This window comes from Brienomyrus brachyistius, chromosome 2, assembly GCF_023856365.1.
Source record: "Brienomyrus brachyistius isolate T26 chromosome 2, BBRACH_0.4, whole genome shotgun sequence".
NCBI classification, from domain to species: domain Eukaryota; kingdom Metazoa; phylum Chordata; class Actinopteri; order Osteoglossiformes; family Mormyridae; genus Brienomyrus; species Brienomyrus brachyistius.
The window spans coordinates 40186169-40199787 of NC_064534.1; the positions used below are offsets into that span (position 1 = coordinate 40186169).

At 47.8% G+C, this 13619-nt stretch overlaps 6 non-coding genes across 6 annotated transcripts; all 6 read left to right on the top strand.

Annotated features, from left to right (window-relative positions):
- Positions 1–4890: 4890 nt before the first annotated feature.
- On the top strand, positions 4891–5009 carry LOC125733212 (5S ribosomal RNA). Its single transcript, XR_007392565.1, has one exon. It is a non-coding gene; the product is annotated as a 5S ribosomal RNA (ribosomal RNA).
- Positions 5010–6088: 1079 nt separating this feature from the next.
- Positions 6089–6207, top strand: LOC125734943 (5S ribosomal RNA). The gene has a single exon (XR_007394245.1). It is a non-coding gene; the product is annotated as a 5S ribosomal RNA (ribosomal RNA).
- Positions 6208–7275: 1068 nt separating this feature from the next.
- On the top strand, positions 7276–7394 carry LOC125735481 (5S ribosomal RNA). Its single transcript, XR_007394776.1, has one exon. It is a non-coding gene; the product is annotated as a 5S ribosomal RNA (ribosomal RNA).
- Positions 7395–10999: 3605 nt separating this feature from the next.
- Positions 11000–11118, top strand: LOC125729150 (5S ribosomal RNA). The gene has a single exon (XR_007389627.1). It is a non-coding gene; the product is annotated as a 5S ribosomal RNA (ribosomal RNA).
- Positions 11119–11744: 626 nt separating this feature from the next.
- LOC125734592 (5S ribosomal RNA) lies at positions 11745–11863 on the top strand. The gene has a single exon (XR_007393898.1). It is a non-coding gene; the product is annotated as a 5S ribosomal RNA (ribosomal RNA).
- A 1069-nt stretch (positions 11864–12932) lies between these two features.
- Positions 12933–13051, top strand: LOC125734740 (5S ribosomal RNA). Its single transcript, XR_007394043.1, has one exon. It is a non-coding gene; the product is annotated as a 5S ribosomal RNA (ribosomal RNA).
- The last annotated feature ends 568 nt before the right edge of the window (positions 13052–13619 follow it).

Consider the following 13619-nt stretch of genomic DNA (forward strand, 5'->3'; position numbering starts at 1 on the left):
TTTGTATCTGAAGCAATTAATATATCATCTACATACAGTAGCACTTGACTATGGGATGGTATTTTACAGGAACTCATTGAATACCGTAGTGCCATTGTATATACATGTGGACTTTCTGAAAACCCTTGAGGGAGTCTAGTGTATGTGTATTTATGTCCTTTATAAGTGAAACCAAATAAGTGTTGTGAATCAGGATGTAGTGGTACTGAAAAAAAGGCATTACTCAGATCCACTACTGAAAAATACTTCTTGTCAGGGGACAAGGAAATTAACAAAAGGTGTGGATTAGGCACATCTGGTGCAGCATGTTGTACTATTTCATTTACTGGTCTTAAATCCTGCACCATGCGCCATTTCCCTGTATGTCCCTTCTGGACAGGGAAGATAGGAGTATTGCAAGTGGCCTCAGGAGCCTCTCGCAATATTCCTGATGCCAACATATCCTGCACTACAGGGGCTATACCTTTCTCTGCTTCAGGTTTTAACGGGTATTGTCTAACTACCGGACGGTGTTCTGATTTCACAATTACTTTGTAAGGTGGAAACCCCTTTACCAGTCCTACATCAGTGGGGGAGGACGACCACAACCCTTCCAGGAGGTGATCTAGATCTGGACATGATCCCTCCTCCAGGGTTGGAAAAATTTGTCAGGTTGGGTCCTGCAAGTGTGTGGTGAGAGTGGTTTGAACTCTCCATCCCAAAGGAAACCGCCACACATTGTGTTTTTTGTCATAGCTCCAAAAGGAGCCAGGTACGGGTTGGTAGTCATTGTAACTGTGCATGGAATCTCGTAAGAACATCTCTACATCCCTCCACTGCATCTGAGGTGGTTTTGATAGAGATACGTGTGGTGTTTCCCCTCTGAACACAGCCTGTTGTTTATTAGATAAGATGACTGAAGCAGCAGAAAAGCCAGTAGTGGAGTTAACATATATATGTTGTAAGGTGATACAAGTATCTTGAAGGGCATGAAACGTTTTGTCATAGGCATAATCTGGTCCTGGGGTGCCTTTGTACCACATAGTGACGTGTAAGGCATCGCCAGGCATGAACTGGGTTTGTTTAGGGGACTGCTTTTCTCTAGTTTTTCTCAATATTTCACGTGTCTGTGCTGTCCCCCCCAGATCTAGGGACCAATAATACTGTGGAGCTGACATGCCATGTATCACGAAAGTTTGCTTTTCTACTATAGCCTTCATGCCAGTGGGTGTTGCAGTCACACTAATACCCATTTGTATCATAAGATCCCTTCCTAACAGATTGACTGGACATGAAGGGCTTATTAGCACTTGGGCGTGACATTCTAACTCTGTTTCCTCATCTTTTATGCTAACTGGATTTGTCAATTGATGACTTTCAGCTTGGCCTCCTGCAGTTCGGATATTTATGGAGGACGAAGAAAAGGTGACCCTTGGAGGGCTAGTGGTTAACACTGTTCTACAGGCTCCGGTATCACATAGGCACTCATATATTTTCCCATTTATAATAAGCCTTCGTTTTGGTAGTTCTTCAAGTTGTTTTAGTGCTAGCAGTTGGCAAACTGCTTGCAAATCTATCTCTTCTGTCTCATCCTGTTTTTGCAGCTTATCTGGCTCCTTTGATGGTTCACAGGCTAATTGTCATTGATTCTCTGTGGAATTTGGGTTGTTTATAAACTTGGTTCTACATTGCCTAGCTAAGTGCCCAAGTTTTCCGCATGTCCAGCAAGTGTTATCTTGCTGTAATAAATTTCGCTGATTGCTCCTAAAAGCACCTCTCCCCCTTCCTCGGCCTCGTGACCTTCCTCTGAACCCTCCCCTCCCCGGAGGATTCATATGTATTATTGCAACAGTATCATTAGCAGCAAACACTGCATCTGATTTCTGTTTTTGTGCTGTATGGGCGTGTTGGGCATATTCTAGGGCTTGCTGTACTGAACCAGTATTCTGATGAACCCAATGTTTATCTATGTATCTCTTCAGTTCAGGTTTTAGCCCTGCGATGAACGCACGTTTTAACTGTTGCTGATAAACTCCTCCATTTTCCTCATTATGAGGAATTCCTGAATTCCCTCTAAACACCACTCTCATCCTATCCATAAAGTCCTCTGGCTCTTCTCCATCTTTTTGCTTGCATTGTGCAATTCTACCATAATCTGCTCGTCTCATAAACACTGTCTCTATCCTTCCATGTAATTGCTGCATACTCTGTTGCAGAGCTTGTGAATTATGTGCAAGTGGTTGATTGTCTGGTCCATGACCAGTAAAGTCTCCTGCTACTCTTCCCCATTTATGATTGAACAGCTGTCTTAAACATTGGAACATTTCTCTACCATTCAGGTGGAAACTGCTCTGTAGTTCCAATATTGCTGTCCAAAATTCTGGTACCCATTCATCAACAGGAGGTATTCCCTTTAATGCTGCCGTTCTATCTTCAGCTGTCCATGGTCTATAGACTAACATTGTTTCAGGTCCTCCATCTGGCTCTCTATTAGGGTTTGCCACCTCCACTAGGGGGCATTGTAATTCTATTTCTTCCTCTTCACTATCAATATCAATGCCTTCATTTCGCGGATGCCATCGAACCTTAGCAGTAGCTAGATCGCGCACAGGGTATAACGTAGGATCTCTACTCCTAGTTATAATGGGGGAAGAAGGAAGAGCTGATGGCTTCTTTGGTATTGTGCCCGTAGCTGATGGTTGTTTTATTTCCCTTCTATCTACGGGTTGCATGGGGGCAGGCAATAGTGGTGGTGTTGGTGGTCTATTTTCTCTATGTTTTATTTTGGCCACCGTCTCATCATCTAAAGTGACTAGAGCGGCTGCAGTTAATTTATCCTTTCTATCATCCTTTTTCTGCTTTCTACGTACATCTCTTAACTTACTTTGTTCCAACCAATTATCTGAATACTTATATTCTTTTTTCCTTTTCTCCAATTTTCCTTTCTTCAAGGTTTGTAACATTTCTAGTCTTAAATTTCCTTGTAATTTTAAGATATCTGGAGTGTGGAGTTTCCCTTCAAACCCATGTTTTTTTCTCCACCTCTGATTACTTATTTGTCCTGAACCTGGTTTATATCCTTCCATAAACTTCTCATCTCCCTCTTACTCTGATTCTTTCCCATTTTTTTTTCTTTCCCGTCTCCGCACTACACAGGTCCTGGGTGGAAATTCACTGGTATGAGATATATGGGAGGACACCAATACGGCCTTCTACTGCACGCTGTTCGTGCAGCGGTATCGGTTTTCAGGGATGAAACCCGTCCTTGATCCTTCAATCACCAGTACTTCTTTCCCACCAGGCAAAATAAGAAATGGACTGACCAAAGCAACTCTAAGCCTCTATAATAGTCTTAGTCCAGTCATTCACACAATACATGCATGTTCATATTTCGCTTAATTACGGCTAAGCCTAACCCCTTTTCTGCTTAATTACGGCTAAGCCTAACCCCTTTTCTGCTTAATTACGGCTAAGCCTAACCCACGTCAATTGACCCGGTTATTTCGCTGAATAACCTTTGTTGTCTCACCTGTCCTGTGTGCCTGTGTTCCGCCACCGAGGTCCGTCAGACATCACCAGACGTCGAGCGCAGTTCTAACCACCGGCCTGATGACGAATTCACATCACAGGTCTTTCTTGCACCCGTCTCCGAGTGGCTGTCGACAGACTTCGGTGTCGCTCCTCTCGGTGCGCTGGCGATGTCGTCAGGTGTCCTCGGATCTGGCTCGAAGGACCAAATTATATGTTGGAGAAAGCGTCAGGCTTTCCACTCCAACTCTGCACACAGGACCAAACTACAATACAGTATATGTTGGAGAAAGCGACAGGCTTTCCACTCCAACTCTGTACACACCATTAATTACGAGACAACACACTTAGAGTTTTACTTGCACAAGGGTAACCACACTCTCTGCATGGTAGGCTACAAAGGAATGTGTTACAAAGGGTGGTTCCCCTTGGCACCTTTATTTATAGTCAATGGGGGGCAGGGGTCTTGGAGTGAGAACAAAGAAAAGACTGTGAGAGTAAGAAGAAGTTCTGGTTTTCCTCAGGTAGACAACTATTTAAACACGTGCTCAGGATACATGTAAACTAATATAATCTAAAGTATGAAGGTAAAGAAAAACAAAATAATGTATATACATATTTACACTCATTGCTGATTATACAGAAATGATAACAAATGATTACTAACAGTTTCTTCAACCTAACATTGGCATAGCAAGTTCTGCTCTTCTCCTTTCAAAACTTGCTAAAAGCTGTATTTAAAAGAACAGATTGGCCAGGGTAATTCACACCCTTCAATGCCAGCTTAATGTTTAGGTTAGTGGGAATCACAGAGGAATTAGGGATGGAAACTTCTTTGCTGGTGGTAGAAGCGGTCTGCTGAATTTTTAGAGAGAAGAGGCCGTCGATGTTTGAATGTAGAAAATTGTTCTGGCTGCTGCTTGCAGTATGGACTTGTTGGTGTGTGTAGCTCCCAGTGTTCTGACAGCGCGACGTTTTGGGGAAGCATGTGATTCAGCAGCTACCAGTGGGCTTCGTGCGGCGGAGATTTTGTGGCTGTTAGCGGAGTTGATAACAGAGGGTCGTTAAGAGAAGCCTGCATGCAGTAGGCAAAGGAGTAATGTTTGCCGGCGGGGGACGTGCGGCGATTAACCTGTGCGGTAGTGAAAAGGAGTTAAAGAGAAGGAAGTGTGCGGATGCGGAAAGAATGGAATAATTGTGGTAGGCTGCCGGCTGAGTAGTTTGGTGAATGTTTGGTGTGGGTCCGGCGCTGCCGATTGGATGGTGGGGCTGCAGTGTGAGTCAGATAAAAAAAAAAAAAAGAACATTAGTAGTATCCAATGGGACCAACTGGCATGTATAGAGGCGTGTAATGCAAAAGGGCTGTTTTCGGTAGCATCTCTCGCTTACGGCCATACCACCCTGAACACGCCTGATCTCGTCTGATCTCGGAAGCTAAGCAGGGTAGGGTCTGGTTAGTACTTGGATGGGAGACCACCTGGGAATACCAGGTGCTGTAAGCTTTTCTCACTTTTACTTTATACAGGGGGCGCTCCACTTCACGATTAATTTAAATCTATCAATCCCCTTCCATTTTACTATTTTATATATATATTTTTTTTTTCTCTCATTCATAAAGGCAGCTTTTAGAAACCGTTTTACTCTAAATACTTCCTGGTAATTCTAGGTGCTGTAAGCTGTTCGTGCCTTTATTCCACCAGGGCGCGATCTTCTCACAAACTTGAAGACTGTCACTCCCCATTCACGTTTTACAACTTATTGTTGATGATAAAGAGACAGCTTTTTACACACAGTTTTAAACAAAGTACTGATATTATTCCTCTTCAACTGACCGCTTTGTTTTCTATGCAAAAACCACTTCGCCACAGAAGACTCGATATTATTGGCATAGCAAGTTCTGCTCTTCTCCTTTCAAAACTTGCTAAAAGCTGTATTTAAAAGAACAGATTGGCCAGGGTAATTCACACCCTTCAATGCCAGCTTAATGTTTAGGTTAGTGGGAATCACAGAGGAATTAGGGATGGAAACTTCTTTGCTGGTGGTAGAAGCGGTCTGCTGAATTTTTAGAGAGAAGAGGCCGTCGATGTTTGAATGTAGAAAATTGTTCTGGCTGCAGCTTGCAGTATGGACTTGTTGGTGTGTGTAGCTCCCAGTGTTCTGACAGCGCGACGTTTTGGGGAAGCATGTGATTCAGCAGCTACCAGTGAGCTTCGTGCGGCGGAGATTTTGTGGCTGTTAGCGGAGTTGATAACAGAGGGTCGTTAAGAGAAGCCTGCATGCAGTAGGCAAAGGAGTAATGTTTGCCGGCGGGGGACGTGCGGCGATTAACCTGTGCGGTAGTGAAAAGGAGTTAAAGAGAAGGAAGTGTGCGGATGCGGAAAGAATGGAATAATTGTGGTAGGCTGCCGGCTGAGTAGTTTGGTGAATGTTTGGTGTGGGTCCGGCGCTGCCGATTGGATGGTGGGGCTGCAGTGTGAGTCAGATAAAAAAAAAAAAAAAAACCAGGAGTAGGATCCAATGGGACTAACTGGCATGTATAGACGCGTGTAATGCAAAAGGGCTGTTTTTGGTAGCATCCCTCGCTTACGGCCATACCACCCTGAACACGCCCGATCTCGTCTGATCTCGGAAGCCAAGCAGGGTAGGGTCTAGTTAGTACTTGGATGGGAGACCTTCTGGGAATACCAGGTGCTGTAAGCCTTTCTCACTTTTACTTTATACAGGGGGCGCTCCACTTCACGATTAATTTAAATCTATCACTCCCCTTACTATTTTATATATTTCTTTTTTCTCTCATTCATAAAGGCAGCTTTTACACACGTTTTACTCTAAATACTGCCTGGTAATTCTAGGTGCTGTAAGCTGGTCGTGCCTTTATTCCACCAGGGCACGATCTTCTCACAATCTTGAAGACTGTCACTCCCCATTCACATTTTACAACTTATTGTTAATAATAAAGAGACAGCTTTTTACACACAGTTTTAAACAAAGTACTGATATAATTCCTCTTCAACTCACCGCTTTGTTTTCTATGCAAAAACCACTTCGCCACAGAAGACTTGATATTTTTGGCATAGCAAGGTCTGCTCTTCTCCTCCTTTCAAAACTTGCTAAAAGCTGTATTTAAAAGAGCAGGTTGGCCGGGGTAATTCACACCCTTCAATGCCAACTTAATGTTTAGGTTAGTGGGAATCACAGAGGAATTAGGGATGGAAACTTCTTTGCTGATGGTAGAAGCGGTCTGGTGAATTTTTAGAGAGAAGAGGCCGTCGATGTTTCAATGTAGAAAATTGTTCTGGCTGCAGCCTGCAGTATGGACTTGTTGGTGTGTGTAGCTCCCAGTGTTCTGACAGCGTAACGTTTTGGGGAAGCATGTGATTCAACAGCTACCAGTGGGCTTCGCGCGGCAGTGATTTTGTGGCTGTTAGCGGAGTTGATTACAGAGGGTCGTTAAGAGAAGCCTGCATGCGGTAGGCAAAGGAGTAATGTTTGCCGGCGGGGGACGTGCGGCGATTAACCTGTGCGGTAGTGAAAAGGAGTTAAAGAGAAGGAAGTGTGCGGATGCGGAAAGAATGGGATAATTGTGGTAGGCTGCCGGCTGAGTAGTTTGGTGAATGTTTGGTGTGGGTCCGGCGCTGCCGATTGGATGGTGGTGCTGCAGTGTGAGTCAGATAAAAAAAAAAAAAAACCAGGAGTAGAATCCAATGGGACTAACTGGCATGTATAGACGCGTGTAATGCAAAAGGGCTGTTTTTGGTAGCTTCTCACGCTTATGGCCATACCACCCTGAACACGCCTGATCTCATCTGATCTCGGAAGCTAAGCAGGGTAGGGTGTGGTTAGTACTTGGATGGGAGACCACCTGGGAATACCAGGTGCTGTAAGCTTTTCTCACTTTTACTTTATAAAGGGGGCGCTCCACTTCACGATTAATTTAAATCTATCACTCCCCTTCCATTTTACTATTTTATATATATATATTTTTTCTCTCTTTCATAAAGCCAGCTTTTAGAAACCGTTTCACTCTAAATACTGCCTGGTAATTCTAGGTGCTGTAAGCTGTTTGTGACTTTATTCCACCAGGGCGCGATCTTCTCACAAACTTGAAGACTGTCACTCCCCATTCACGTTTTACAACTTATTGTTAATGATAAAGAGACAGCTTTTTACACACAGTTTTAAACAAAGTACTGATATTATTCCTCTTCAACTGACCGCTTTGTTTTCTATGCAAAAACCACTTCACCACAAAAGACTCGATATTATTGGCATAGCAAGGTCTGCTCTTCTCCTCCTTTCAAAACTTGCTAAAAGCTGTATTTAAAAGAGCAGATTGGCAGGGGTAATTCACACACTTCAATGCCAGCTTAATGTTTAGGTTAGTGGGAATCACAGAGGAATTAGGGATGGAAACTTCTTTGCTGGTGGTAGAAGCGGTCTGGTGAATTTTTAGAGAGAAGAGGCCGTCGATGTTTGAATGTAGAAAATTGTTCTGGCTGCAGCCTGTGTCATGCCCTGCTCGTCGGCTCCTCCTGTGTGCCACGCCCCCTGCCTACCCACGTGTGTTTCCCGGATTGTACCCAGCTGTGTCTGATTATTTTCAATCAGTCCTGTGTATTTCAGTCCGTGTCTTACCCGAGTCCTGTGTCCGTCATTGATGTTCATGGATGTTTGTTTGCGTGAGATCCCCGTATTCCTGAATAAACCCCGTTCGTCCCGTATCCTGCCTGCCTGCTTCCTCCTTCCGCACAATCGCCGCTCTCCGCCGCGCTCGCGCACCTCGACCCGTGACAGAATGACGGACCCGAAAAAGAAAAATAAGCGGAGAAGGAGGATCCCGTAGGAGCCGATCCGCCTGGGAGCCTGCTCGCTCTCCAGGATATGGATCGCTCCGGAGGAAGAGGTACCCGTCCGGTCTCCAGCCCGGGGGCCGCTCCAGCGAGGTACCTGCCCTGTCTCCATGTTCTGGCACTCGAGTGAGGAGGAGGAGGAGGAGCCCTTCCTCTTCCCTTACCAGGAGCGGGAGCCGGTGTTTTCGCCGTCTGTGTTTGCAGACATCGCGCCACCTCCCGCTGCCACCAGGCGCCAGAAGAGCAAGGAGGGGTCCATCGAATACCCGGACCCACTGCTCATCCCCCCTGCAGCAGCCACCCCGGAGGCGCCGTCCGCGCCTCAACCAGGGAAGACGGCCGACTGCATCTCCCAGTTCTTCGCCCTCCAGGGGCTATTCTGGAGGATCTGGGAGGGACTGGGCACTCCAGTGAGTCCGGAGGCAGAGGACATTGTAACGCGGCTCCAGAAAGACTTTGCCGCGTTCACTCCCGCCTCCGACCGGGGGGATCTGGAGAAAATGGCAGAGGGAGTTCGGCAGCTCCTCCAGCTCCAGAGGGCTGCGGACCCCGCTCCCGTGCAGCCGCCATTGCCGGCGGACCCCGCTCCCGTGCAGCCGCCATTGCCGGCGGACCCCGCTCCCGTGCAGCCGCCATTGCCGGCGGACCCCGCTCCCGTGCAGCCGCCTTCGCCGCTGCCGCCGCCTGCGCAGCCGCCTTCGCCGTCGCCGCCGCCTGCGCAGCCGCATTCGCTGCCTGCTGCAGCTCCCGGGCCGGCGCCCCCACTGCAACCACCTGCAGCTCCCGGGCAGGCGCCCCCACTGCAGCAAGCTCCTGTTCCTGACCGCGCTCCTGTTCCTGACCGCGCTCCTGTTCCTGACCGCGCTCCTGTTCCTGTCCCGGCGCCCCCACTGCAACCACCTGCAGCTCCCGGGCCGGCGCCCCCACTGCAGCCACCTCCAAGTCCTGACCGCGCTCCAAGTCCTGACCGCGCTCCTGTTCCTTCTCCCCCTGTGACTGTTTCTCCCTCGCCCCGGCGAACTCGACCCCGACCGGGGGTCATGTCTGTGTCCCGTAAAGGGAGGGGACACAGACGCAGGGCTGGGGTCCCGCCCGCCCTGCCCCCTGGCTCGCCCTGCGTCGCCTGCGCTGGGGCTCGGTTGGCGCCTGCGGGTCCTGGCCCTCCGGGTCGGCTGTCGCCTGCGGGTCCCTCTCCGGTGCCTCGTCGCCCTGCCTCGCTCCCCCCTTCGGTGCCTGGTCGGTCGCCTGGGGGTTCCCCGACGGCGGCTCCTTGGTCGCCTGCGGGGCCCCTACCTGCGGCCCGTCGGAGGACGTCGCCGCCTGCAGCGGCTCCCCCCCTCGCCTTGCCTTCGCCCTGGCCCCTTCCAGCTCCCTCGTCCCCTTCCCTGGTGCTCCCTCCTGCTCCCTCCCTGGCCCCTCCGCGGGTCCCTCGCCCTGTCTCCTCTGCCCCTCCGTGGTCCCCTCCGGCTGCCTCCCGTCGCCCGCTGGGGCTCCCACGGGCTCCCCTTTGTTCCCCCGCCTTCTCTCCCTTCTTTCCTGTCTCTGTCCCGCCTGTCTTTGTTCCTCCTCCTGCCTTTGTCCCGCCGTCCTCTGTTCCTGGTCCCTTTGTTCTGCCCCGCTCTGTTCCTGGTTTCCCGTCGTTCCCTCCCGTCACTCCCGCTCCTTTTGTTCCGCCTGTTCCCTCTGTTTCTCCCTTCCTGATTTGTCTGTCTGCCTTCCCGTCCCTTTGTCAGCTCCTGTCGCACGTCCTGTCGCTTGCCCTGTTTTGTGCCTCGGTCCTGTTTCCCGTCTCTTGTTGATTCTGTTTTTTTGCTCCAGGTCCCGGTTCCCGTGTCCCGTCTGTCGCCTCCTCCCTGGCGCGCCCGGTGAAGCGCGCCTTTGGGGGGGGGGTTCTGTCATGCCCTGCTCGTCGGCTCCTCCTGTGTGCCACGCCCCCTGCCTACCCACGTGTGTTTCCCGGATTGTACCCAGCTGTGTCTGATTATTTTCAATCAGTCCTGTGTATTTCAGTCCGTGTCTTACCCGAGTCCTGTGTCCGTCATTGATGTTCATGGATGTTTGTTTGCGTGAGATCCCCGTATTCCCGAATAAACCCCGTTCGTCCCGTATCCTGCCTGCCTGCTTCCTCCTTCCGCACAATCGCCGCTCTCCGCCGCGCTCGCGCACCTCGACCCGTGACAGCCTGCAGTATGGACTTGTTGGTGTGTGTAGCTCCCAGTGTTCTGACAGCGCGACGTTTTGGGGAAGCATGTGATTCAGCAGCTACCAGTGGGCTTCGTGCGGCGGAGATTTTGTGGCTGTTAGCGGAGTTGATAACAGAGGGTCGTTAAGAGAAGCCTGCATGCAGTAGGCAAAGGAGTAATGTTTGCCGGCGGGGGACGTGCGGCGATTAACCTGTGCGGTAGTGAAAAGGAGTTAAAAAGAAGGAAGTGTGCGGATGCGGAAAGAATGGAATAATTGTGGTAGGCTGCCGGCTGAGTAGTTTGGTGAATGTTTGGTGTGGGTCCGGCGCTGCCGATTGGATGGTGGTGCTGCAGTGTGAGTCAGATAAAAAAAAAAAAACCAGGAGTAGGATCCAATGGGACTAACTGGCATGTATAGACGCGTGTAATGCAAAAGGGCTGTTTTTGGTCACGTCTCTCGCTTATGGCCATACATCCCTGAACACGCCCGATCTCATCCGATCTCGGAAGCCAAGCAGGGTAGGGTCTGGTTAGTACTTTGATGGGAGACCTCCTGGGAATACCAGGTGATGTAAGCTTTTCTCACTTTTACTTTATACAGGGGGCGCTCCACTTCACGATTAATTTAAATCTATCACTCCCCTTCCATTTTACTATTTTATATATATATTTTTATTTTCTCTCTTTCATAAAGGCAGCTTTTACACACCGTTTTACTTTAAATACTTCCTGGTAATTCTAGGTGCTGTAAGCTGGTCGTGCCTTTATTCCACCAGGGCACGATCTTCTCACAATCTTGAAGACTGTCACTCCCCATTCACGTTTTATAACTTATTGTTAATAATAAAGAGACAGTTTTTTACACACAGTTTTAAACAAAGTACTGATATAATTCCTCTTCAACTCACCGCTTTGTTTTCTATGCAAAAACCACTTCGCCACAGAAGACTTGATATTTTTGGCATAGCAAGGTCTGCTCTTCTCCTCCTTTCAAAACTTGCTAAAAGCTGTATTTAAAAGGGCAGGTTGGCCGGGGTAATTCACACCCTTCAATGCCAGATTAATGTTTAGGTTGCCGATTGGATGGTGGTGCTGCAGTGTGAGTCAGATAAAAAAAAAAAAAACCAGGAGTAGAATCCAATGGGACTAACTGGCATGTATAGACGCGTGTAATGCAAAAGGGCTGTTTTTGGTAGCGTCTCACGCTTATGGCCATACCACCCTGAACACGCCCGATCTCATCTGATCTCGGAAGCCAAGCAAGGTAGGGTCTGGTTAGTACTTGGATGGGAGACCTCCTGGGAATACCAGGTGCTGTAAGCTTTTCTCACTTTTACTTTATACAGGGGGCGCTCCACTTCACGATTAATTTAAATCTAGCACTCCCCTTCCATTTTACTATTTTATATATATATTTTTTTTCTCACTTTCATAAAGCCAGCTTTTAGAAACCGTTTTACTCTAAATACTTCCTGGTAATTCTAGGTAAGCTGTTCGTGCCTTTATTCCACCAGGGCGCGATCTTTTCACAAACTTGAAGACTGTCACTCCCCATTCACGTTTTACAACTTATTGTTAATGATAAAGAGACAGCTTTTTACACACAGTTTTAAACAAAGTACTGATATTATTCCTCTTCACCTGACCGCTTTGTTTTCTATGCAAAAACCACTTCGCCACAGAAGACTCGATATTATTGGCATAGCAAGTTCTGCTCTTCTCCTTTCAAAACTTGCTAAAAGCTGTATTTAAAAGAACAGATTGGCCGGGGTAATTCACACCCTTCAATGCCAGCTTAATGTTTAGGTTAGTGGGAATCACAGAGGAATTAGGGATGGAAACTTCTTTGCTGGTGGTAGAAGCGGTCTGGTGAATTTTTAGAGAGAAGAGGCCGTCGATGTTTGAATGTAGAAAATAGTTCTGGCTGCAGCCTGCAGTATGGACTTGTTGGTGTGTGTAGCTCCCAGTGTTCTGACAGCGCGACGTTTTGGGGAAGCATGTGATTCAGCAGCTACCAGTGGGCTTCGTGCGGCGGAGATTTTGTGGCTGTTAGCGGAGTTGATAACAGAGGGTCGTTAAGAGAAGCCTGCATGCAGTAGGCAAAGGAGTAATGTTTGCCGGCGGGGGACGTGCGGCGATTAACCTGTGCGGTAGTGAAAAGGAGTTAAAAAGAAGGAAGTGTGCGGATGCGGAAAGAATGGAATAATTGTGGTAGGCTGCCGGCTGAGTAGTTTGGTGAATGTTTGGTGTGGGTCCGGCGCTGCCGATTGGATGGTGGTGCTGCAGTGTGAGTCAGATAAAAAAAAAAAAAACCAGGAGTAGAATCCAATGGGACTAACTGGCATGTATAGACGCGTGTAATGCAAAAGGGCTGTTTTTGGTAGCGTCTCACGCTTATGGCCATACCACCCTGAACACGCCCGATCTCATCTGATCTCGGAAGCCAAGCAAGGTAGGGTCTGGTTAGTACTTGGATGGGAGACCACCTGGGAATACCAGGTGCTGTAAGCTTTTCTCACTTTTACTTTATACAGGGGGCGCTCCACTTCACGATTAATTTAAATCTATCACTCCCCTTCCATTTTACTATTTTATATATTTCTTTTTTCTCTCATTCATAAAGGCAGCTTTTACACACCGTTTTACTCTAAATACTTCCTGGTAATTCTAGGTGCTGTAAGCTGTTCGTGCCTTTATTCCACCAGGGCGCAATATTCTCACAAACTTGAAGACTGTCACTCCCCATTCACGTTTTACAACTTATTGTTAATGATAAAGAGACAGCTTTTTACACACAGTTTTAAACAAAGTACTGATATTATTCCTCTTCAACTGACCGCTTTGTTTTCTATGCAAAAACCACTTCACCACAGAAGACTCGATATTATTGGCATAGCAAGTTCTGCTCTTCTCCTTTCAAAACTTGCTAAAAGCTGTATTTAAAAGAACAGATTGGCCGGGGTAATTCACACCCTTCAATGCCAGCTTAATGTTTAGGTTAGTGGGAATCACAGAGGAATTAGGGATGGAAACTTCTTTGCTGGTGGTAGAAGCGGTCTGGTGAATTTTTAGAGAGAAG